We start from the raw sequence: 23,288 nt of genomic DNA on the forward strand, positions 1-23,288 counted from the left end.
AATTATTCTTGTCTAAGAAATGAAAATAAATCATCTTTCTGTAAAACTCCCAGAGATTGTAATTATCACACTAATCAAAAGAAGGCAGCTCTATCACCTCATATGCCCATCACGATGGCTTCTGTCAAAAAACCAGAAAATAAGTGTTGGGAAGGAGGCAGAGAAATTGGAGCCCTCGTGCACTGTTGGTGGGAATGGGAGATGGTGCAGCTCTTATGGAAAATAAATTAAATATAGTATTTCTATATGATTTAGCAATTCCACTTTGAGGTATACACCCAAAAGAATTGAAAGCAAGGACTTGAAGAGATATTTGTAAGTCATGCTCATAGCAGCATTATTCACAATAGCCAAAAAGTGAAAGCACCCCAGTGTCCACTGACAGATGAAAACGTGGTGTATACACATATGGAATGTTACTCAGGCTTAAAAAGGTAATTCTGACACATGCCAGACAATGGATGAACTTTGAGGACATCAAGCTAAGTGAAATAAGCCAGTCACAAAAGGGCAAATACTGGATGAGTTTCCTAGAGTAGAAACAGGAAGGAGAACGGTGGCTGCCAGGGGCTGAAAGGGCTTGTTTGATAGGTACAGAGCTTCAGATTTGCAAGATGAAAAGGATTCTGTGGTTGGATAGTGGTAATAGTTGCACAGCAATGTGAATGTACTTAATGCCATTGGACCATACACTTAAAAATGCTTAAGATGATAAATCTTATGTCAGTGTATTTACCACAATTTTTTTAAAGAATGCAGCTTGAAAACTAGTGAAAGATGAGCTCTCAATGTGGAGATCATTTCCCACTGAACTGGGGTACCCTGCTACTGTTCCTCTGCTTCATAGAGTCACTCCAACCTTTAATCACTGTGATCGATCTTTCTTCATATGGGTAGGGCCTCTGGTAAGTATTCTGTAGGATCCCAGGTGGGAGTAGTGCCCAGTTTGCAGAGCACAGGTTAAGGCCTTTGCTTATGATTTCTTTGTGTATTTGTTTGGGTTTCAGTATTCCTAACTGTGATACTTATAACTCTATTAGAAAACAACACTTTCTTCAGACCAATATTTCTATTCATCAGGCACTCAAGTACCATAACATAAACACACAAGACCAGTTTAATGTTTGCCCAAAGTTTACATCATTTGGGGGAGGGGTAGATTTGATCTATAATCTTCTGAGAACTTCCAACTTTGGATCATCATATCTAAATGTAAGTCTATTTTTTTCTACTTTACTGAAGGTAACTTTCATAAAGCTGTTCCCTTGGGGTTCAAAGTGCTTTATAAAAATTATCGTATTAACCTCTTTTCCACACAATTATGAGGTAGAATGAAAACATTAGGATCTTTCAGTTATGAAGAAATAGAGTCAAAGTTTTGAGATTAAACAGCCAGGGGGTGGAAATACCAAAAGGAATATGCCTTCCTGGACTACAATACTCCACCCCAACTTCCAAGTATGCTACAGCGTTTTCCTCAGTCTAGACTGGAGATATTTACAGCAAGTGATTGAAATTTTAATGAAATGCCCTGTTAAAGACAACTTCATCAAACTTGGCTTATATGTTCAACTTCAAGCATGCCATTCTCAAGCAGTATGTGGATGAGTGCAGAAGCCAGGTTTCTGGCTTGGAGAGAAGCTAAATTCTGCGTTTATATTATATATGAAGTTCAGAGTCTGAATAAATTAAACATGAAAACTGGCATTTTTACTTAATGCGAAAGAGGTACAAACTTCCATTCTTTTTAGGGGGTTTCACAAGCGTTTTTGGTCAGTAGTAACCCTCAACAACAGTGATAGAAATGGCTTAAATATTTTGTTTATGAAAAGCAACGTTTTAAAATACCCTAGAAAGTTTGGACTTCTTTGGTGAGCTCTGAACTACTCAGAAGTTCTACTATCTGGGGACAAAAAACAAAACAAAACAAAACAAAAAACACACACACACACAAATTGAAACCGTACAAAAATGAGGTTTTTCTATTATGCTTCCTCCTGGATTTAATGTTTCCTGGGGAATTCTTTTCATTGTACAATTATGGTTTGGTATCTACGGGGTTAGTGGTAAAACTCATCTGCATTGTGTGGAAACCCAGCCGGGCCTGCTCCGGAGATTGCAGCCACTTTCCGGGTTCTAGCTCAGACTGGCCACCAGAGGGCAGTGTCGTCATTCACTAGTCGCGCGCCCCTTTGCTCCCGCGCCCTCTGGGGTTGCCAGACCCTTTCCAGCCTCCAGTGCTTAGCATACACTCCATTATTATTTTTTGATTTATAAAGCGCCATTTCTCCGCAGAATCTCCCCTCCCACCCCAGCTGCTTCAGAGAAAGCTCTCAGAAGCATTAACGAGCAAGGAGAGCAACCCCTGCAAAGTGTAAGGTGGTCTGATAGAGGCACGCAGGTGAACATCCGGAAAGAAATCTGTTGACAGTAGGGCCCTAGTGGCAAAGGCACTGGCCAGGGGATGGGGGGCCGGAGGTCAGCAGCAGGGTGACACGTGTCCACAGCAAGCAGGGAAAACAGCTCTATCCACTGGGGCGCATGCATGAATTTGTTCCCATAAAAGAGTGAAGACCAACTTTGGACATTAGCAATCAAAACATTCCAAGCCAAGACCTGCTGGGCCTGAATCAGTCCTTGTTGTCAGTCCAGCACTGTGACTGGCAACGGAAGAGCCCAGCTCAATCTGCCTCAATCTGCAGGGAGCTAAATGTGCTTCTCATTGTTTAGGAAACTGATGCAGATGAACTCTCTGAGTTGGGACCAGGGATGCTGGGAGCAGACTCTGGGAACTGCTGAGCCTTGAGAGAGCACCCTGAACAGGGCTGAGGTTACAGATGGAGCCTTGGTGTAAGAATAGCTGAAAGAAACGATAAAATATCTTGTACCGGGACATCGGAAAGGGGGGACATCATTAATGGGGCAACTCAGACAGGAGGGTGTTGATGAGATGGCAACAAAAATAAAGAACCTTGATACAAATGACACGGCTCATGGAGTGCAAGGGCCACAGCAAAATGGCAAGAGCTGGCAGGTGCCTGTGCATCTCTAGGACAGCCTGAGCACATGTTTATTTTGTTTTAAGACTCTTGGTTCATCAAATATGCTGGTTGGTACCTATTTTGTTTTAAGCAGTTCTCCCAATATTCTAGCAAAGTAGGCATTGTGTTCACCATTCTACAGAGGAAGAAATTGAAGGTCAGATATTCAGGGTCACATGGCCAGTGAGATAAATACCAGAACGGGGCAAAGCCCTGCAGCTCTCAGACTGACCAGGTCCCATTGCTATACTTTGCTGGCTTCCTAAGAAAAACCGGATGCGTGTGCATCCAGAGAAGTGAGCGAGCATGTCCACACAGAACCTCAAAAGGATGTTGCCTTTATCCTACAAGTGTTCCTGCCAGCTGAGAGGAGAGAGGCACCCAGAGCTGCTCTTCTGGCAGTTCAGAGTGTAGCAGACTGTGGCGTCAGGCTGTGGGTAAGACACTGGGCCAGGTGAGTCTCCTCCGGCTTACTCTTCACCTTCTTACAGCACCCTGCCTTTGGGCATGGAGGGTGGTTTGAGAAGCCACAGCCCAGAGGGGCAGAGAGGAGATCCTTTTTTTTTTTTTTTTTTTTTTTAACGTTTATTATTGAGAGACAAAGAGAGAACAGAGCATGAGCATGGGAGGGACAGAGAGAGGAGTAGACACAGAATCCGAAGGAAGCTCCAGGCTCTGAGCTGTCAGCACAGTGCCCAATGTGGGGCTCGAACTCACAAACCCAGTGAGATCATTGACCTGAGCCGAAGTCAGACGCCCAACCGACTGAGCCACCCAGGCACCCCGAGGAGATCCTTTTTAAGTACACATTCCCTTGGAAGAAGGTCACAAGCTATTGTCACAAGGCCCCACAGCAGTGTGCACATTTGGTTAAGGAAAGGGGACAAATTAATAGATAGGAAAAATGCTTCTCTGGACATGACTGCCTTGGGACAAATACCTTTAGAGTAACTTGTTCTTTCAGTTTATTGTTATTTTTATTTATCTTTTAATGTATTTTTATTTTTTTCTTTTAAATAGAGAGAGAGTGCACATGAGTGGGGGAGAGGGGCAGAGAGAGAGAGAGAGAGAGAGAGAGAGAGAGATTGTGTGTGTGAGAGAGAGAGAGGAAGAGAAACCCAAGCAAGCTCCACCCTTACCTTGGAGCCTGACTCGGGACTCAATCCCATGACCCGAGCTGAAATCAAGAATCAGATGCTCAACCTACTGAGCCACCCTGGCACGCCTCAGATTATTGTTATGTTTAAAAACAAGACCAACATTCTGCTTCGGATAGAAAATCCCTCTCTGCTACAAAATTGTAAGTCCTGGGAAAAGTCCCTAACTGGTTGATGTCACAGTAAAACAACTGCATGTTCATTGCAGTGGCAAACGGTGAGCATAGGATGCAAACAAGGAGAGAAAGATTGAGGCCCTGGAAGGAAGGAGATGGGAAGATGGAGAGGCTGGAACCCCCAGGGCAGCCAGGTCATATTCTCGGCTTAGCTGAGTAGGGGAAGGAGGCGAGGAAGATCTGGAAGGATTTGCTGATGAAGTTATTGATGAGCCGAGAGTGGATTACCAGCTCTCAGGAGAAATCTAAACTAAAGATGGAAAAGACAGAAAAGCTGGCCAGGGGGATTTGTCTCTAGCTAACCTGCCAACTTTTGGAAAAGGATGGATTACAACGAATGGAGAAGAGGAGCAAGTAAAGAACAAAGAGAGGACGCCTACTGTAGAGGTAGAGGGTCCTGTGCTGAGCCTGGGTTCCTGGTTTTGACTCTCCCTAACATCATCCCTCAACAATGAGCCCCTGGCAGAGCAGGGCATGCTGGCCTATTTTTGTCACACACATTTGTGTAACCTGTTCAAAAGCTCCAGGATGCCAAGTTAAAATGGAGATGGGTCTGAGTCACTGCTGCCTCTGGCTTGGGTACACTGTGGGCTAGATGGCCAGGCCTGGGGTGAGGTCGCATGGGTGGGGGTCTGCAGAGTTGCTGTGGCTTCAAACACCTTCTCTAGGGGCTGAATCTCAGTTTGGCTATGATAGCTAAAATCTGAATGGGTGGATACTGACATTAGCCTCTGATTTCAACAGCTGTGCTTTTCACAGTCCCCTTCCCTTTCCCTTTCTCCCCCTGCCAATGTCTTGGAGGCATTAAGAAGTGAGGTAGAAAGTCCCCCTTCTCTGAGTTTCCTGTGGAAAATTGTGATGGAGATGGTCAGTTTCCAATAAAGTCAACACCTTCCATGAAACATGACTTGACCCAAACAAGTTGTTTTACAGTGTTAAAATAAAAAAAAAATTACTGCTTTCTGAGCCCTATTCTAGATGTTTCGCATATCATAACTTACCTACTTTAAGCTTCAAAGAATCCTAGGAGGTAGATACCATTATCCCCATCATGCAGATGTGGAAACTTAGGCCCTCGGTAGTTCTATGTGATTCACTCAAGGTTCCAGCTGGTCGTGGTAGATTTGGGATTTGAAGTTAGTTCTTTAACTTAGACCCCTGGGTATCTCTTCCTCATTCCCACTATGTTTGTTGTTGTTGTTGCTGTTCTTATTGAAAATGGCTTTATAGGTTTTGTAAAATAAAGTGTGAGAAATCACCTCAAGTACCACCATCCAAGGATGACCAGAAACATTTTAATAAGTATCCTTCAAGACATCTGTCTTTTGCTTTAATTTTAAGACAAGTTTGTCAATACCCAGGCTATTCCTACTTGAAAATTGGTCACAACACAATGAATTGAGTCAAAGCAGGTGGCTTTTGGTCTTCAGATTTGTCTAACTGGGTGGGCCTCTGTTTTTTGTCAAGGGGAGTGCCTTCCTGGCTGCAGAATTTCCTCACCCCCAAGCCCTGGTGTCTGCTCCTCCACCTCTGTAAAGGCTTGGTTTTAATGCCTGTGCTTCACCAGCTCCTAACAGTGTCCTCGAATTCCCCCAATGTCAACATGGTCAGCGTCTTCTCTTTTTTTAAGTTTATTTATTTTTGAGAGAGAGAGAGAGAGAGCACATTTACGAGTGAGGGAGGGGCAGAGAAAGCGAGAGCAAGAGAGAGAGAGAATCCACACCATCTGAGTGGAGCCTAACTCGGGGCTTGAACCCACCCAGAGATCATGACCTGAGTGGAAACCAAGAGTAGGACCCTCAACCCACTGAGCCATCAGGCGCTGCATCTTGGTCTGCTTCTAAGATGGGTAATATTACACCTTCTGCCTCTAGGGGGCAGGATTCCATGGACATGGTGGTGGAGATCACAATGGGTATCTCCTGTATTCTTCCTTGATCTTCCAGGCAAGGGACCTTTGGGAATTTCCTCTGGACAATAGGGCTACAGTAAAAGATACCATTCAACCTGGGCTTAGACTGGACAAGCTCTCTGTTAAGGATTTGGGTTTTTTGAGTTTATTTATTTATTTTTGAGAGAGAGAGAGAGAGAGGAGAGAGAGAGAGAGAGAGAGAGAGAGAGAGAGAGAGAATGAGTGGGGGAGGGGCAGGGGGAGACAAAGAGACACAGAATCTGAAGCAGGCTCCAGACTCTAAGCTGTCAGCACAGAACCTGATGCGGGACTCGAACTCACTAACTGGGAGATCATTAATGACCTGAGCTGAAGTCGGAGGCTTAGCTGATTGAGCCACCCAGGCTCCCCTCTGTTAAGGATTTTTAAAACTCTTGACAAATGCCACAAGGCAATACTGTTAGCCCATTTTCTACATGAGGAAATCAAGAAGTTGAGTGAGTTGCTCAAGCATACATAGCTGGTAAATGTCAGAATTTGAACCCAGGTCTCCTGAACTTCAAAGCCTGTGTTCACTACATTTCACTGCTTCCTTAAGTCACATCTCTATCACATGTGAGACATCTTGTGTGAGAGAGATCTATAGAAAAATGCCAATTTTTGGTCAGGAAGAACGAAGACTAAGCAAGGCTTCATTGGTAACAAACATATGCGCACATACACACCTTGTATAGCACATGGCATATCTCTTTCTTTTTGAAAAGGGTCTAAACAAACAATCTGAGCCTGTCAGAACTCAAAGTTGAATGGCTTAACCACATTGGGTATCCAGCACAATCCATAAAGCTGCTTTGTTTTTATTATTGTGCAAATAGTGTTCTAATTACAATATGCTCTTCAGAGTCAGATAGGGCAGGAGGTAAAGTATTTGGCTATTAAATGGTATTTATGAAATCCCAGTGGGACAGGCTATAAATTTATTTTAATGCATGTTTACTAATGGTTTAATAATCCAAAAAAGAACTAAGTGAGCCATAATAATTAATGGAATAATAGTGATGGAAGGATCTGTAAATGCGGTTGTTCAAGGAGGTCAAAGACTAAATAATGAGATTGATGCTTCTGGGGCTTGTATTTGTTGGGAAAACTGCTCGTGCTGCAGAAACTAACCCCAAGGTCTTAGTAACTCAATCGAAGTTTGCTTTGTGTTTATCAAAATCCAGATAAGGCGGCTTTCAAGGCAGACCTCTTCCCAAAGTTGTGCAGGGATCCAGGCTTACATCTTGTCACTATGCCATCTGTAGCACATGGCTCCCAAGATTGCCAACGTGAGGAAGAGAGGGCCAGAGGGCAGGTGGGAAGCTTTTAAGACCATATTCTAATGCTGGAATTAGAGTGTTGTACCACCTCAAGAAGGACAAGAACTGGTTAGGTGCTGCTGTGCTAATTGGATCTAATCTTCATACTTTTACCTGATGTATGTATCTCAGATATATCAACATATTTTTGGATAATAGTTCCAGAATTTTGGAAACAGAATTGAAGTCTGTGATGGTAAGAACTTGTCATTAGATTTAAGACCCACCCTACTCTGGGATGATCTCATCTCAAGATCTTTAACTCAATTACATCTGCAAAGATTTCTTTCCAAAGAATGTCACATTAATAGGTTATGGGTGGATGTTCTTTACTCTCTCTCTCTCTCTCTCTCTCTCTCTCTCTCTCTCTCTCAATCTCTATCTCTTGTGTGTGTGGGCATAATTCAAACCCTACAAGCACCATCTAACATCTTTTCATATGCCCCAGGTATTTTTTATTTAAAAAACTAAACATGGGATGCCTAGGTGGCTAGTCAGTTGAGTGTCTGAATTCGGCTCAGGTCATGATCTCATGGTTCATGAGTTCAAACCCTGCATTGGGCTTGTTGCTGTCAGCACAGAGCCCACTTCCTCTTCGGATCCTCTGTCCCTCTCTCTCTCTGATGCTCACAATCTGTCTCTCTCTCTCAAAAAAAAAAAAATAAACCCAAACCCCCTAAACATTACTAATGAAATGGGAGTTTTCTTTGAGCCCTTCGCGGTCCCATTTCTTGTCACATTCTGCCTTCCCTCATCCTCTCCCTCCACAGACCCACAACTCAGTAATTTTATGTATATCCTCCCCAATCACATTTTTTATATTTTCATTACACTTATATTTTCCATAATAAAAGGATAGTAGTGTTTTATATTTTTACAATTTACATTAGTGGCATCTTAACACTATTTTGTATATTCAACATTTTGTGTTCAAGAGCTGTTCAAGTGGAAAGACATAAACATAATTATTCATTTTAATGAATATTTTTAATTCCATTATACGAATATGGTGCTTTTAATCTATTGGCTCCAATAATGTTGGGAATTTAAATTGTCTTCAAACTTGTTTCTTATAAACTAGTTAGTGTTACGGTTCTTCAGAGAAATGGAACCAATAGGATATGTGTGTGTGTGTGTGTGTGTGTGTGTATGTAAAGCAACTCTCTATATGTCTATCTGTACCTATACAGATATATCTATAGTTACATAGAAATATATCTCAATATATATATTGAGAGAAAGAGGGAGGGAATTATTTTAGGGAATTGACTCACCTGATTTTGGAGGCTGGCAAGTCCAAAATTTGCAGGGTACATCAGTAGGCTGGAGACCCAAAGAAAAGTTGCAGTTCAAGTCCAAAGGCTGACAGAATTCCCTCTTCCTTGAGGGAGGTCAGTCTTTTTCTTAGACCGTCCACTGATTGGACGAGGCCCACCCACATTATAGGCACAATCCATATTATGGAGGACAATCTGCTTTACTCAAAGTTTATTGATTTAAATGTTAATCCCATCCAAAAAATGCCTTCAAATAGGCCACAAAATAAATATAGTTTGTCCTGTAATTTTATATTTGTGAAATGAATTTGATTCTTTAAATAAAAATTATGATTGTTTTGGTAATATATAAGTACACACTCTTAGTGAAATATGCATAACAATATAGAAGTACAAGGAACAAAAGTCTATATTGTCATACTTTTAAAGTGTAGCTATTTGAAGGGTGGAAGAGGGCATTCCATTTTCTTAACTTGCATTTTCCTGATTATGAGGGGTTTGAGCATTTCTTCAATTATTATTAAATAATTATGTTTCTTCTGAGAATCACATAGATTAAGCTAGAGTCAGGTCCTTTTTCCAGACCTGAGGCAACTTCTGTCCTCTCCCTTTAGAGGCAGATACTAACAATTCTCCAAATGCTCAGGTTGGCTCATCCTGACAGCTGCTTCTTCTTCTTCTTCTTCTTCTTCTTCTTCTTCTTCTAACTAAAGTGTGTGTGTGTTTTTCTTAATGTTTATTAATTTTTGAGAGAGAAAGAGAGACAGTGTGAGTGGAGGAGGGGCAGAGAGAGAGGGAGACACAGAACCTGAAGCAGGATCCAGGCTCTGAGCTGTCAGCACAGAGCCCAATGTGGGGCTCGAATCCACAGACTGTGAGATTATGACCTGAGCTGAAGTTGGTAGCCTAACCAACTGAGCCACCCGGGGGCCCAGACAGCTTCTACTTCTTAGGAGGATCATTCACATTTTGTAGGATCAAACTCAAATAATCAATAGTCCTCTAGGTTTAAAAATCAATTTTTAGGAACCCACAGACATTTCATGACACGTGCAGCATTTATGTGACTTACTTACAGTTACTGCTTTCCTCTCTGTGGCCTTTCCCTGTGGCAACCATCTCTTCTATTATGTTCTGATTTGCTTAATTCAGGGCTCTCAGCCTCAGCACTATTGATACTGGGACTGAATAATTCTGTGCTATGGGAACTCTCCCGTGCACTGTACAATGTCTAGCAGCCTCCCTGGCCTCTACCTACTGGGTGCCAGTAGCATCTCCTCCCCAGCTGTGACAACCAAAAATGTCTCCAGACCTTGCCAAATGTCTCTGGGGGAAAAATCACCAACAGGTGAGAACTACTGATTTAACTGAAAAAACAAAAAAACAAAAACAAAACTGTAGCAGATACTTTCAGAGAAAGTACTTATTCATCCACCCAGCACATACTGAAGCAGAAAGGAAATAGGTATTTGGAAACATCACCTTCCCACCTGATTTATCCTTACCAGAGTTGCCTGATTTCTGGTTGCTCTAAATTTTCAGGTTTTGGCCAAAGTTTATTTCTTTTCTTACTATATTTAGGAAGAACAATTCCATAAGTAAAAATGTATGGTCAATTCAAATTGAGAGCAAATATAGGCAGAATCTGTCTTTTATTTCTATGGCAGGAAATGATAATAACCTAAAAGGGAGTTTTGCTTAAATTTTTCTGTCTCCTTAATTGAATTTTCTCTTTTGCTTTCACAGTGGGGACTAGGCTTCCAGATGTTATTATTGCATTTTGCCTTTTGATGTGAAGGGGAGCTTCAGGCAACCAAGATTCACAAGAATAAGGGTCTTTCCTTATTTACAGGTCAGATATATGTCAATCATGCAATCTAAGACAAAGTTAAGAACCTGAGAGAAACAAAAATGTTTTCCAAAGCACAAAAATGCACACCATGAAGTCCATTCACAGGATGTGTATGTAGCAGTTACCAAGTGTGATTATTGGCTTTCCCGGCAGAAAGTTAAGGAAGAGTGGGTGTCACAAGCAAATGATGGTTCGCACCCCAATGGGAAAAGACAAAGAACAACAAAAATGAAAGCAATTAAAATGCTATCTCAAGGCCTCAATACTTTAGCAACTGGAGGTTGTCTAATACATGGGGTAAACAACCATAAACCCTTCATTTGTCCCCATGAGTAATATTACAACACAGAATAATGCTGGATATTTATAATGATGTCAGAATCATCAAAACAAGGTTCATTTATGTTAAAAATGATTGGTTCTTATGGGTGGTGGTGATGGTTGCACACAACCTTTTGGATGTATTTCACACTATTTAAATACTATGCACTTAAAAGTGAACTGCACTTAAAATGGGTAGAATGGCAAATTATGTCGTGTATATTTTACCACAATGAAAATACTCAGTTATTAAGAAGGCTGGGAAGTTTGTGATATGTTTTGGGAAAAAATGTAACCAAAATGGTTATGATTAAAAATAAAAATGTGCTGCTTAAAAGGATAAGCAAAATCTATCTTGATGATTCACTCATGAATTGTCTCTCTTTTATCAAAGAAGCTGGCTGTATATGATGTCACTGGGATTAGTTTAAAAATAGCAAGCAATCATGCTCTAATAGAATTGAATGTTGTGATTTTGGGGGACTGGATTTTATTTTTAACTCTCACAATGAAATATGATTACAAATCTTGTGGTGTGATAATGGAACTTAAAAAAAATAATAACTTGCATTCTATGGCTGGGCTCATTCTATGGCCTGAGCCCAGCCTGGCTCCTCTGATGAGTGTTAGTTTAGGGCTTCCACATGAGCATCTGGGGTTGATGGATGAATACATTTACTGTCTGCATTGATAACAACGAACAGATTCCTGGTGGCCAGCCCTAAACACACATAACCCTCATGGGCCCCTGGGAGTAACTGCCTGTGTTCAGAGACACCACCATTTAAAGTCAATTGTAGCCATAATAGCCACGGCATTAAGAGCTCACTCACACAAACCCATGCTGTCATGTTCCCAAGAACACTCCAGGTACATTATAAGGAGCTTTGTTATTTCAATTGAGAAGGTTGGACATTGCTTGCTTCTGATCCTTGGTAATATATTTTACCTGACATTTCTGCTTTTTTACATTAAAATAGGAGTAATTTGATTCCGCATTAAAATAGGAGGACTACAGATTATTGGCCAAGAGGTGGCGCTGTATTTGGAAATTTAGTTGATTTGTACTGACCACTGACCCTCCCTGTAACCGTTTTTTAAGGACAGGCAGTTTTAAATCTTTTTTTGGCAAAATAAGATGCAGAGTTTGCACTGGAATTCATATCTTTTGTGGGGTTTTTTTGTTTTTTTGGGGGGGAGTTCTTGCATAGTGAAAACCTCGATGTTCTGCAAATGAGTCTTTTTTTTTTTTTTTTTTTTTTTTTTTGCAAATTAGTCTTAAATAGATATTACTGGATCAGGGCAAGTAGATTCATTCAAAATGCTTCATTTCTATCACATGCAAATCTCAAAACCCATTTCTCAGTCAGGATGAGGGGTGTTACAAGAATAGCTGGAGGCATCCTCCACTCAATGGCTGAATAGAATTAAGACAAGAGTTTGAAAATATTAGCCATCAGTCCACTGGAGGGCTTTGGACAGCCAACTGGAATGGAATTCTCTGAGGAAAGAAAGGATTTTTCTGAATCATTTCTTTAGGAGAGAAATAACCACACCAATTTTAGTCTCAAACTTTCTAAGTTATTTCTCAAAATCTTTGGAGACTTTTCAAACCAGTTCTAAAAGTTTTTATAAGGTTGAAATGGCTCTGAAATATCCTGTCCAAGTGCAGAGACTCTTGCTGAATGGATAGGGTGAGATGTGGTTTTCTGAGAGCTTGTTTGGATTTCAGGAAGTGAACAAGATAAGCTGAATGGCCCTTTCCTGCTCTGACGCTAAAAAAAAAAAAAAAAAAAAAAAAAAAAAAAAAAAAAGTCTTGCCGAAAGATGCTTGAAAGAAACCACTGACGTTTCCTAACTTCAAAAGAGCAGAAAATCAAACTGGGAAAAAAGAAAGTCACAATTAGAGCCTCAGGATGTTGCAAAGACATATCAAACAGTAATGCAAATCATGACAAATTTAGAATAAACACACAGCTCTCAAGGTTGCATTTTAATTTGCATTTTGTTTTGTTTGTTTTTGTATGGACTTCCTTGTTAAAAAGGCTGAACCAGAAACCCGTCTGTACAATCTGAAATGCTTCCCTCTTCTTTCTCCTATTTGCTTCTTTTCTTTGCAATTCATGATCAGGAAGAGAAATGATCTTGGTGGTGAGGGGGATGCTCTTTTGGAGATTGTTTCAGAGAAGTCCTATATTGCTGGAATAGTTTGGAGCTGAGATTTGTTTTTGCCTTTTTTTTTTTTTTATCAAACAAAAAGACACCATAGTATATATTCATTGCATTTCGTACTTCAACATTAATAGAATTTCCAGGGGTAAAGACTGCCACTGCTGCCTCCTGGGTGTGAGTTTTCACCTTGAGAAAATGTGAGTACATCATATTCACCTTGTCAGAAGGGTCTAATTTTACAGCCTCCTTGGGACCCCCACCTCAGCCCTAAGTCACCTGGTAAAATCAGGGAAGTGGCACTCAGGCTTTCTTTGGAAAGCAGGAAAGAAGAATCTGCCTTGGCCAGGCCTTGGACAGAGACCCAGGGGGTCCCAGGTCTCTATTTCAACCAGCCCCCTGGTGGCCCCATTAGATGACAGGTGACCTGCTCCTACTGTACCACTCTCTGCCATGGAAACCTGCCATCAGGCCACTGGGGCCAAAGTCCAAGTACTGGGGGGAATCTGCTAACCTCTCTGAATCTCATTTTGCATGTGCATCAAAGGACACACAGTGCCCCATCTCTCATTGCCCATGGCTGGGAGCACAGAGAGAGCTTGTTGAGCAGGGGAGCATTCTACCTGCTGGATTCGGTCACATGGAGCCACCTGGTGCTTCACAAGGTGGGGAGGGGGGTTGTGGCAGCCACTGGTGCTTGAGGCCCTCACTCTCTTTCAAGGAAGGCCAGTTGGATTTAGATCCTGAAAATCACAGAATGACCATTTCTGGGAAAATAATAGTAAAGCCTAACTTTCTCTTTTAACTTTATCCCACACAGGCTATCAACAAGCATAACATAAAATATTTTATTTCTCAGAAGAAATTCTTAGACTACTGGGGAAGAATGCACAGCCTGACTTGATTTCATTCACAAACACAAAAGGGTTAAAGTCCCTTTAACACTCCCACTGCACATGCCACCCTCACTCCTGCAAAATTCAGCTCTCCAGGGGCTCCAGGCACAGCAGGAAGGGCAGGAGTTGTTTGACTTTGAAAGTGCCTTACATTGTCTGACAACCTGTTTCCTCATCAAGGAAATCACAAACTGAATCCTCTCTCTGAAGCAGGTATGAGGTTGAGGTAAAGAACACAGAGAAAATCCCCAAGCACAGGGATTTGGCCCTCACTCCAGCCTGCCTTTCCTTTTTTTGTAAGGACATTGCCTCTGCGCAATGGCTTGAAGTAGCTTCCAACTCTAGAGAAGGGTGTGGGTCTTGCTCTCCTGCGCAAGATTCCTAGAAGTTGTGAAGAGATGCAAGAGTTTCAGCCATTGTTTTATAGATCCTTAAAAATTAAAGTGGCTTCTGCTCTAGAAGCTAAGAGCCATTTCCTGGAGATTAACAATGAAAATTCTTTATATCCCTTTTTAAACTGCCATATTCATAGTAGGCAGAGAAGAATAAACCTAAGATTGTGAGCACTTCTTTTCTGTGAACCCATGGGTTTCCCTTGATCTGTTCAGGAACATTCTCTTCTGGGAGCAGGACAGAATGCCTTTCAATCTTTTGGGGAGGAAAGAGCATTTGGTAGATCGACCTGCTTTGCCAGGAGCCAGGCAAGGGGACTGTATCCAGAAGGGCTTTTGAGTAACTTTAAAGCTGATCACCTTTCCCTGATCCTACCCTGTCGCAACACCTAAGTTTCTCCACCTCCAGTGCAATTGCTGTCGGACCTGGATCTATTCAGGAATATTCTATTTAGAAATCAACAGTGGCCAAGTCACTCGCTGGCTCCTGAGAAGCCTAGAGGCTGTCTTCCATCAGAGGAATATCAGAAATGGCACGTTCTGATGGCCTTCCTGGACAAGGCTCAAAAGAAATTTCATCTTTTCTTCTTATTCGCTGCAGTGAGCTTGGACTCCTTTGGAGACGTGTAGCCCAGTGAATCACACACCACGCGGTGCAGTGGTGTCAGGGTCTGTGGCCACCACCCAGGAGGGCTCACCCCTGAGCCCCTCATTTAAGGAGGGACCAGCACTGGCCAGCACCTGCAGCTGCTCCACCCCAACCTGACGGCACTCTTTGGGTGGGAAAAGGGCTTGTGAGGGGACATGCTTTGCCTTTCCCCACTCACAAAGTAATTCTCTCATTGCTGAAAGCACTTTTCTGCTGAAATTCAGAAAGGGGTTATTTTGAAGTCATGCCAGTAAAAGCGCTGGAAACAGTGATGGGAGCTTGAGCTGGAAGCCGGGGACATATGCTCCATGCTGATTCTTCATCCCTCTTATTTATTTGCAGGATCTGAACTAATTTCTCAGCTGTAATCTACACCACCCACCACCTAGGAACTTCCCAGAAATGTCCGGCAGGGGAGGGGGGAGGTGTGGCGAGCGGCAATGCTCTGACTGTTGGCAGGGCGCGCAACTGCCGACTCCATTTCCAGTCTATTCTGGCTTATAATTCACATAGATGATTTTCTCGAAATAAGCAAAAATATTGGCAGCAAGTGGTTGAACGAAAATGTCCCAATTGTATGAGAGGACAGAATCCCTTATGTGATGGGACCACAGATTGAGTTCAAGTGTCAAGCCGGTTGGGGTGGCCACTAGTACTGATCTGGTCTTTAAATTCTGATATTTTGTTCATCCTGGATTTGTTTTACACTAGTTTTAAGGAAACTTAAATGCATGTTACTGAGTGAAAAAAGCCAGTACTATATGATTCCAAATATATGACATCCTGGAAAAGGCAAAGAGGTAGAGACAGTAAAAAGATGAGTTCTTGCCAGGGTTGCAGGGGAGGGAGGGGTGAATAGGCAGAGCACAGAGGATTTTTAAGGACAGTGACACTACTCTGTTAAGAACTACACTGGTAGAGGGGCGCCTGGGTGGCTCAGTTGCTTAAACATCCGACTTTGGCTCAGGTCATGATCTCCCAGTTCCTGAGTTCGAGCCCCGCATCGGGCTCTGTGCTGATGGCTCAGAGCCTGGAGCCTGCTTCAGATTCTGTGTCTCCCTCTGTCTCTGCTCCTCCCCTGCTCACGCTTTCTTGGTCTCTCAAAAATGTATAAATGTTAAAAAAAATTAACAAAAAAACTACATCGGTAGATACATGTCATCATTCGTGTGTCTAAGCTGGAAGAATGTACAGCAGCCAAGAGTGAACCCTAATGTAAGCTGCGATTTGGGGTGCTGATGAGGTGTCAGTGTAGAATCATCAATTATGACAACTGTACCACTGGTGGGGATCTTGATAGTGGGGAAGTCTGTGCATGTGTAGGGATGCGGACATGTGGGAAATCTCTGTACTTTCCTCTTAATTTTGCTGTGAAACTAAAACTGCTCTAAGGAATGAAGTCTAACAAAAAATACTGTATTAAATGTGATTTATCTGGGAAGTTACTATAGTGTGGGTATAGAGTTACAGTTTTGCAAAATGAAAAGCGTTCTGGAGATGGATAGTGGTGATGGTTGCTCATGTATGTTGCCACTGAAGCACATACTTAAGCATGATTAAGAGGTATATTTTATGCTATGTGTGTTTCACTGCAATTAAAATTGTTATCCATCTCAATGACTGATATTTCTGGCACCCCCTTAAATTTTGCACCCAAGATGAGCACCTCACTCATCACCCCCTCGTCCTGGCCCTTCTTTCCTGACTCTGAGAGGCTGAGGGCTGCTGGGTGCCATGGCAGAGAACCAGCATATCACTGGGATGACCTATCCACATTTTATGCAGTCATCAAACTGTTTTGTTTTTCTTAAGACAAAACTCTACATGCCAAAATCTTGTAATAGAAATATTACTTTCACTTTACTTGTATAAAGGACTTTCCTCTTTTAGATCTAGACAGATGAATTATTCTCACTTGTCTGGCTTATGTGTGTCATAGATGGAGAAGGAGAATAAGTGAGACAGAAGGAGACAGACAAATATAGAAAGACACCAAGGTGGCTCGATGTGTTTTCTACTGTGGAATAACAACACAAACTGAGTGATTTAAAGCAACACACATTTATTACGCCATGGTTTCTGTGGATCCGAAGTCCAGCATTGACCTGGCTGGCTTCTCTGCTCAGGTGAAGGCTTAAGTCAAGGGGTGGGCCTGTCTTATTTCTCATCTGGAGGTTTTGTAGAAAACAAATGTTTCCAAGCTCATTCTCACTGTTGGCAGAATTCAGTTCCCATAGTTATAGGGCCGAGGTTCTTGTTTCCCGCTTGCTGTCAGCTGGGGTTACTCTTACGCTCTAAGAGGTCACCTGCCTTCCTTGCATCTTCAAGTCAGTGATGGTGCATCAAATCCTTCTCATGCTTTGAATCTCTGACCTCTCCATCTAGATTTAAAGAGCTCATGTGATTAGATCAGGCCTGTTGGATAATCTATCTTAAGGTCAGCTGATTTGGGAGCTTAATTAATTACATCTGTAAAATCCCTTCACAGCAGTATCTAGGTTAGTCTATCCAGTGACTGAGAGAAGGTTGTCTGCACACTAGAGAATGGAAATCATGGGGCCATCTTGGAATTCTTCCTGCTATTGTGGCCTTTCATTTTTTTATTTTTTATTTTTTCCATTTTTTATTTTTTGTTTTTTTTTGAAATTTATTGTCCAATTGGTTTCCATACAACACCCAGTGTTCATCCCAAAAGGTGCCCTCCTCAATACCCATCACCCACCCTCCCCTTCCTCCCACCCCCCATCAACCCTCAGTTTGTTCTCAGTTTTTAAGAGTCTCTTGTGCTTTGGCTCTCTCCCACTCTAACCTCTTTTTTTTTTCCCTTCCCCTCCCCCATGGGTTTCTGTTAAGTTTCTCAGGATCCACATAAGAGTGAAACCATATGGTATCTGTCTTTCTCTGTATGGCTTATTTCACTTAGCATCACACTCTCCAGTTCCATCCACGTTGCTACAAAGGGCCATATTCCATTCTTTCTCATTGCCACGTAGTACTCCATTGTGTATATAAACCACAATTTCTTTATCCATTCATCAGTTGATGGACATTTAGGCTCTTTCCATAATTTGGCTATTGTTGAGAGTGCTGCTATAAACATTGGGGTACAAGTGCCCCTATGCATCAGTACTCCTGTATCCCTTGGGTAAATTCCTAGCAGTGCTACTGCTGGGTCATAAGGTAGGTCTGTTTTTAATTTTTTGAGGAACCTCCACACTGTTTTCCAGAGTGGCTGCACCAGTTTGCATTCCCACCAACAGTGCAAGAGAGTTCCCGTTTCTCCACATCCTCTCCAGCATCTATAGTCTCCTGATTTGTTCATTTTGGCCTATTGTGGCCTTTTAAATGTATTGGCCTTTTAGGTGAATGTCTTCTGTGTCTTCAAGTCCTGTACTCACCTCACCTACAATTAGCATGCCTTTCATACTTTGCTAACTATGGAGGGCCCAGGAGCTACCATAGCCATGCTCCAAGAACAAGAAAGAGAAGGGCATTCTTTCTCTGCTCCTGGTCAGTTTGAATCTGGGCCAAGACCACCAGCATAGGTGATAATTGTGACAATTTTTTTGGAGATCAGATTACTGCTGACCCTATCCCCTCCTGTCATATTAGGCCCCCAAACCTTCCTCAGATGGAAATAATTTTCAGAACTCGAATAACTGTGCTCTAGAGGCAAAACCCTTTCAGCTAGTGACACATACCATTTGGCACCAATTCGGTCATATTTTCAAAGCATATAGTATGTCTATGTGACATTTGTGGTTATTGCTCTGTGGTACAGGTCATAGGTGCATATCTTTCAAACAGAAATATTACAAAAAGGAAGAAAAGCATGTAGATTATGAAATTTGCAATTTGGGTTGCAAGAATTAAGTAAAGTTTATTTTTGTTCTCTTGAAGGATAAAGGTTATGTTAATAGTGCACCTATGGTAGAATATTCTGCCTGCCTAATAGCAATAAAATGCTCAAAACAGTTGAAATCCATTTGCAGGTAGCTCATGTACTAAATATAAAATTTTTGCTTATTAAATAAAGTTTTTGCAGCTACCTGACTGCTCAGATACTGGTAAGGGGTCTCATCCATGTTGGATGAGTAGTTTGCTAAGATAAAATTGGCTGCTACCATCCAGAAAAAGGATAAGAAAAGTTGTCTTTCCAAAAATAGGCCTATGGTGTGATTTCTGGTCCTTCCTCTTCTCCCTCTACCAGTGGCTCTCACTGTATTGAGTCTGTTGTAATAAAGTTAGGGAGCCACGGTAGGTGCAGAGCTCACTATTTGATGCGAATGACCTGGGTTTTTCTAAGTTGCCTTGGTCTCATGTAATTCAATCAGCATGGCTGGGTCACCCTGTCACTCACCTTACAGCTAACTTGTCCTATAGCCCCAATCACTGAAACCCCAGCCATTTTATCATGGGAGTCTATGTACTCCTGGACACTATAGTCAAGAGAAAGTAGGCTTCTTTTGGACTGGACCTCACTTCCTACTGTCTATCTCATGTTGCAATATTTGCCAGAATTCCTCCAACTATTACATCTAGCATTTGGCTATCTTGCCAGCCTCTTATGCCTCCTTCTCTCCTGTCCTTCTTTTCCTCCTTTTCTGCCTTGTCTCTCTCCTCCTGTGTCCCCGCCGTCTTCCTCTTTCCCTCTCCCCATCCTCCTCTTGAGAGTGCATCAGCACATGTGTCAATTCTGAAATGACCTCCATGTTGATCAGCACATTCTGGTTCTCCCCCAATCCTGTGATCTCATTATTTCTCTAGCCAACGGATTTTTCTCAGCCTCTAGTTCATCCTCACTTGTCTATTTTTCATGATGCTGAATTTTACTTCATGAGATATTCCAAACTCCTCTCAAATTCTACCCAAAGTCTTTACCACTCTGCTTGGTTTGTATATCATTTAGGAGAGGGGCATTAGCATATCTATCCCTTATGATCTGTTCTCTCAATCACGCCTCCCTGATAGCATATTCCCAGAGTTTGGAAATAATGAGCTTCTCATCTGGTCATGATAGAGTCCTGGCTCATTGTGGCTTTCTTGCTATAGAACTGTGCATGTAGGTGTAACATTCTTGACTAATTAATTTATAGGTTTCTCCCCTCTGGCATTTGTGTTTCTCTCTCTTGTCCTCAACTCTGGCAGATACCTGTCTGGGTGTCTTCACCGCTTTGGAGAAAGCAATGCCAGGTGAGAAAGAAAAAATGGTCTAGGAATATCTCTGGATTTTGTGCACTCAAGAATGTAAGTCATTAGAGAAGAAAGGATTGAGGAGACAAGCAAATGCGCTGTCCAAGAGCAGGAGGGTAATACTGGAAGAAAGACCCCCTGAGGCTGGAGATACAAAGGGAGGGCAATGAGCACAGTTCTCAGCGGAGCCAGCAGGGAGCCAGCAGGACCCCAGAGAGGAACAATGCACTAGGACGTCCAAGCCACTGGCACCTCTCCAAGACTCCCAGGCTCTTGTGGTGACTGGAAGCACTGGAACTACTCTCCAGTCCTGAGGCCAGGGGAGGGGCCCACCAGTCCCTTTCCAGGAGTGTCTACAGGAAAGACATTCTCTGTGGCATTTAAAGACTTGGTAAGAAATACTGTTATCCTAGTGTAATGACTGCTTTTGTTCAAAAATAACAATACTGGACTTTTATGAGACCATAATTCAGAATTTTCATTAATTTACACCCCCAGTCCTGTTAATTATTTGGAAACAATGAAATTTCCTCTAGTGTCCTAGCAAATTAATTTTCTGAGCACGTTGATCAACCTTCATTTTGTACGTTGTGTGTCTGGATTATAGCAGTGGTTCTTAAATGTTATTTCAGACGTTTTACAAAGCATCCTGGGAAACCTGCTTTGTTCAGATTTGTGAATGGAAACTATCTTTTTACCTTCTTCTCAAGTAGATTATCTTACTTTCTAGAGACATGAACCAACTTGCTATCGTCAAGTGAAGATGGCCACAAACACTTTGCCATTTCTTATATTGAAAAGGGAAAACCATTTGGCTTTTCTTAGAAAATTGGCTTCCACTAAGTTTTGGGGCAGTTTTTGTTATTATTAATAGGCTTCATTTTTCTTTCTGTTTTTTTTTTTTTAATAAGATTTCATTTTATTTTTTTTTACAGAGAGAGGGAGAGAAAGAAAGAGCAAGTGTGAGTGGGGGAGAATGGCAGACGGGAAGAGAGACAGAGAGAATTTTTAGCAGGTTCCATTCTCAACATGTAGCCTGATGGCTAGATCCCACGATCCTGGGCCAAAATCATGAATCAGAAGCGTAACTGACTGAGCCACCCAGGTGCCTCTAGACTTCATTTTTTAGGAGCAGTTTTAGCTTTAATGAAAAATTGATTAGAGAGGAGTTCTCACATACCTGCTCTCTTCTGCACACTGTTTCCTCTATTATTTACATTTTGTATTAGTGTGCTACATTTGTTACAATTGGTGGATCCATACTGGTACATTATTATTAACAAAGGTCCATAGTTTACGTTAGGATTCACTCTTGGTGGTGTACATTTTATGAGTTTTCACAAATGCATAATGTCATGTGTTTGCTATTATAGTATCATCCAGAATAATTTTATTCTCTGAAAATTCTCTGTGCTCCGTTTATTTATCTTTCCCACCCCACCCTCTTACCCCTGGCAACCACTAAAATTTTTATGTTTATTTACTTATTTTTGAGAGAGAGAGAGAGAGAGAGAGAGGGGGGGGGGGTGTGGCAGAGAGAGAGAGAAAGAGAGAATCCTAAGCAGGCTCTGCGCTGTCAGTGCAGAGCCCAACATGGGGCTTGAACACAGGAACAATGAGATCATGAGCTGAGCCGAAATCAAGAGTCAAATCAAATGGCTTCACCAGCTGAGCCATTCAGGTGCCCCAACCACTGAACTTTTTACTGTCACCATGGTTTTGCCTTTTCCAGAGCGTCATGTAGTTAAGATCATACAGTATATAGCCTTTTTAGACTGGCTTCTTTCCTTTAGTAATATGCAGTTAAGGTTTGTGGGCAATATTTTTATGTAACAGCAGATAATCAGAACATAGGAAAATTAGCATGTCAGTCACTTAGGTGACCCAATGGATTCTACTCACATGATTCCATTGACTGAGGCAAATTAACTGCAACTCATAAGAAGAGGATTATTTTCTTAACGTTTCATTAGTATTGGTCATACATGTGACACTGAGGCATGGTGCATTTATCTGGAGACATATTTCAAATCAGTGACTTGTTCAGAAAAGAAAAATTCAGCTTAATGTCTATCACTGCTTTTAATATTTTGATCATATTCAGTATGTCTGACCCCATGCTTAATGTCTTACCTGCACTTTGTTAATACTCATAACAACCATGTTTCAAGGAGGGAAAAAATGGAGGCTTAGAGAAGTTGCATATCAAAAGTCATATATTCAGCAGGTGGTAAAGGTAGGACTTGAACTCAGGTTGGTCTGTCTCTAGAGTCTATGTGTTTAATCACTTAGCCTCTTATTGAATATGTATAGAAAATATTATTTTGCATACCCATGAGCAGAGCTGAGGAATTCATTGAGCCTGCATGGATCTTCTATATACAAAGTTACTCTGGAAATTCTTATTTATTTATTTATTTATTTGAGAGAGAGAGAGAGAGAGAGAGACAGAGAGCAAGCTGGGGAAGGGCAGAGAGAGAGGGAGACACAGAATCTGAAGCAGGCTCCAAGCTGTTAGCACAGAGCATGATGTGGGGCTCAAACTCACGAACTGTGAGATAATGACCTGAGCAGAAGTTGGATGCTTAACCGACTGAGCCACCCAGGCACCCCTGAAATTCTATCTTATGTGTTGTCATGAAGTTCTAACATGTTTCCACCCCTTGATAAGTCAACCTGCTCCCAGCTTTCCTTATCTGGTGCATTTCTGTTGCATGAATACACAATGATGTGTAAAAACTGGAAAGAACAAAGCATCAGAATGTTCCCAAATGGATTCACTTCCTCAGGATGTTGTTTCCATTCAGAAATGCTGGAGGCCTCATACAGGTTCCCTGACTGCTAACACTCCTGAGTTAAGCACAGCAAGATACTCCTAAAAGTTGTACTGCCTGCAGAATTAGTCATGTCCTTAAG

The sequence above is a fragment of the Panthera tigris genome, chromosome B2 (assembly GCF_018350195.1).
Source record: "Panthera tigris isolate Pti1 chromosome B2, P.tigris_Pti1_mat1.1, whole genome shotgun sequence".
Classification (NCBI taxonomy): domain Eukaryota; kingdom Metazoa; phylum Chordata; class Mammalia; order Carnivora; family Felidae; genus Panthera; species Panthera tigris.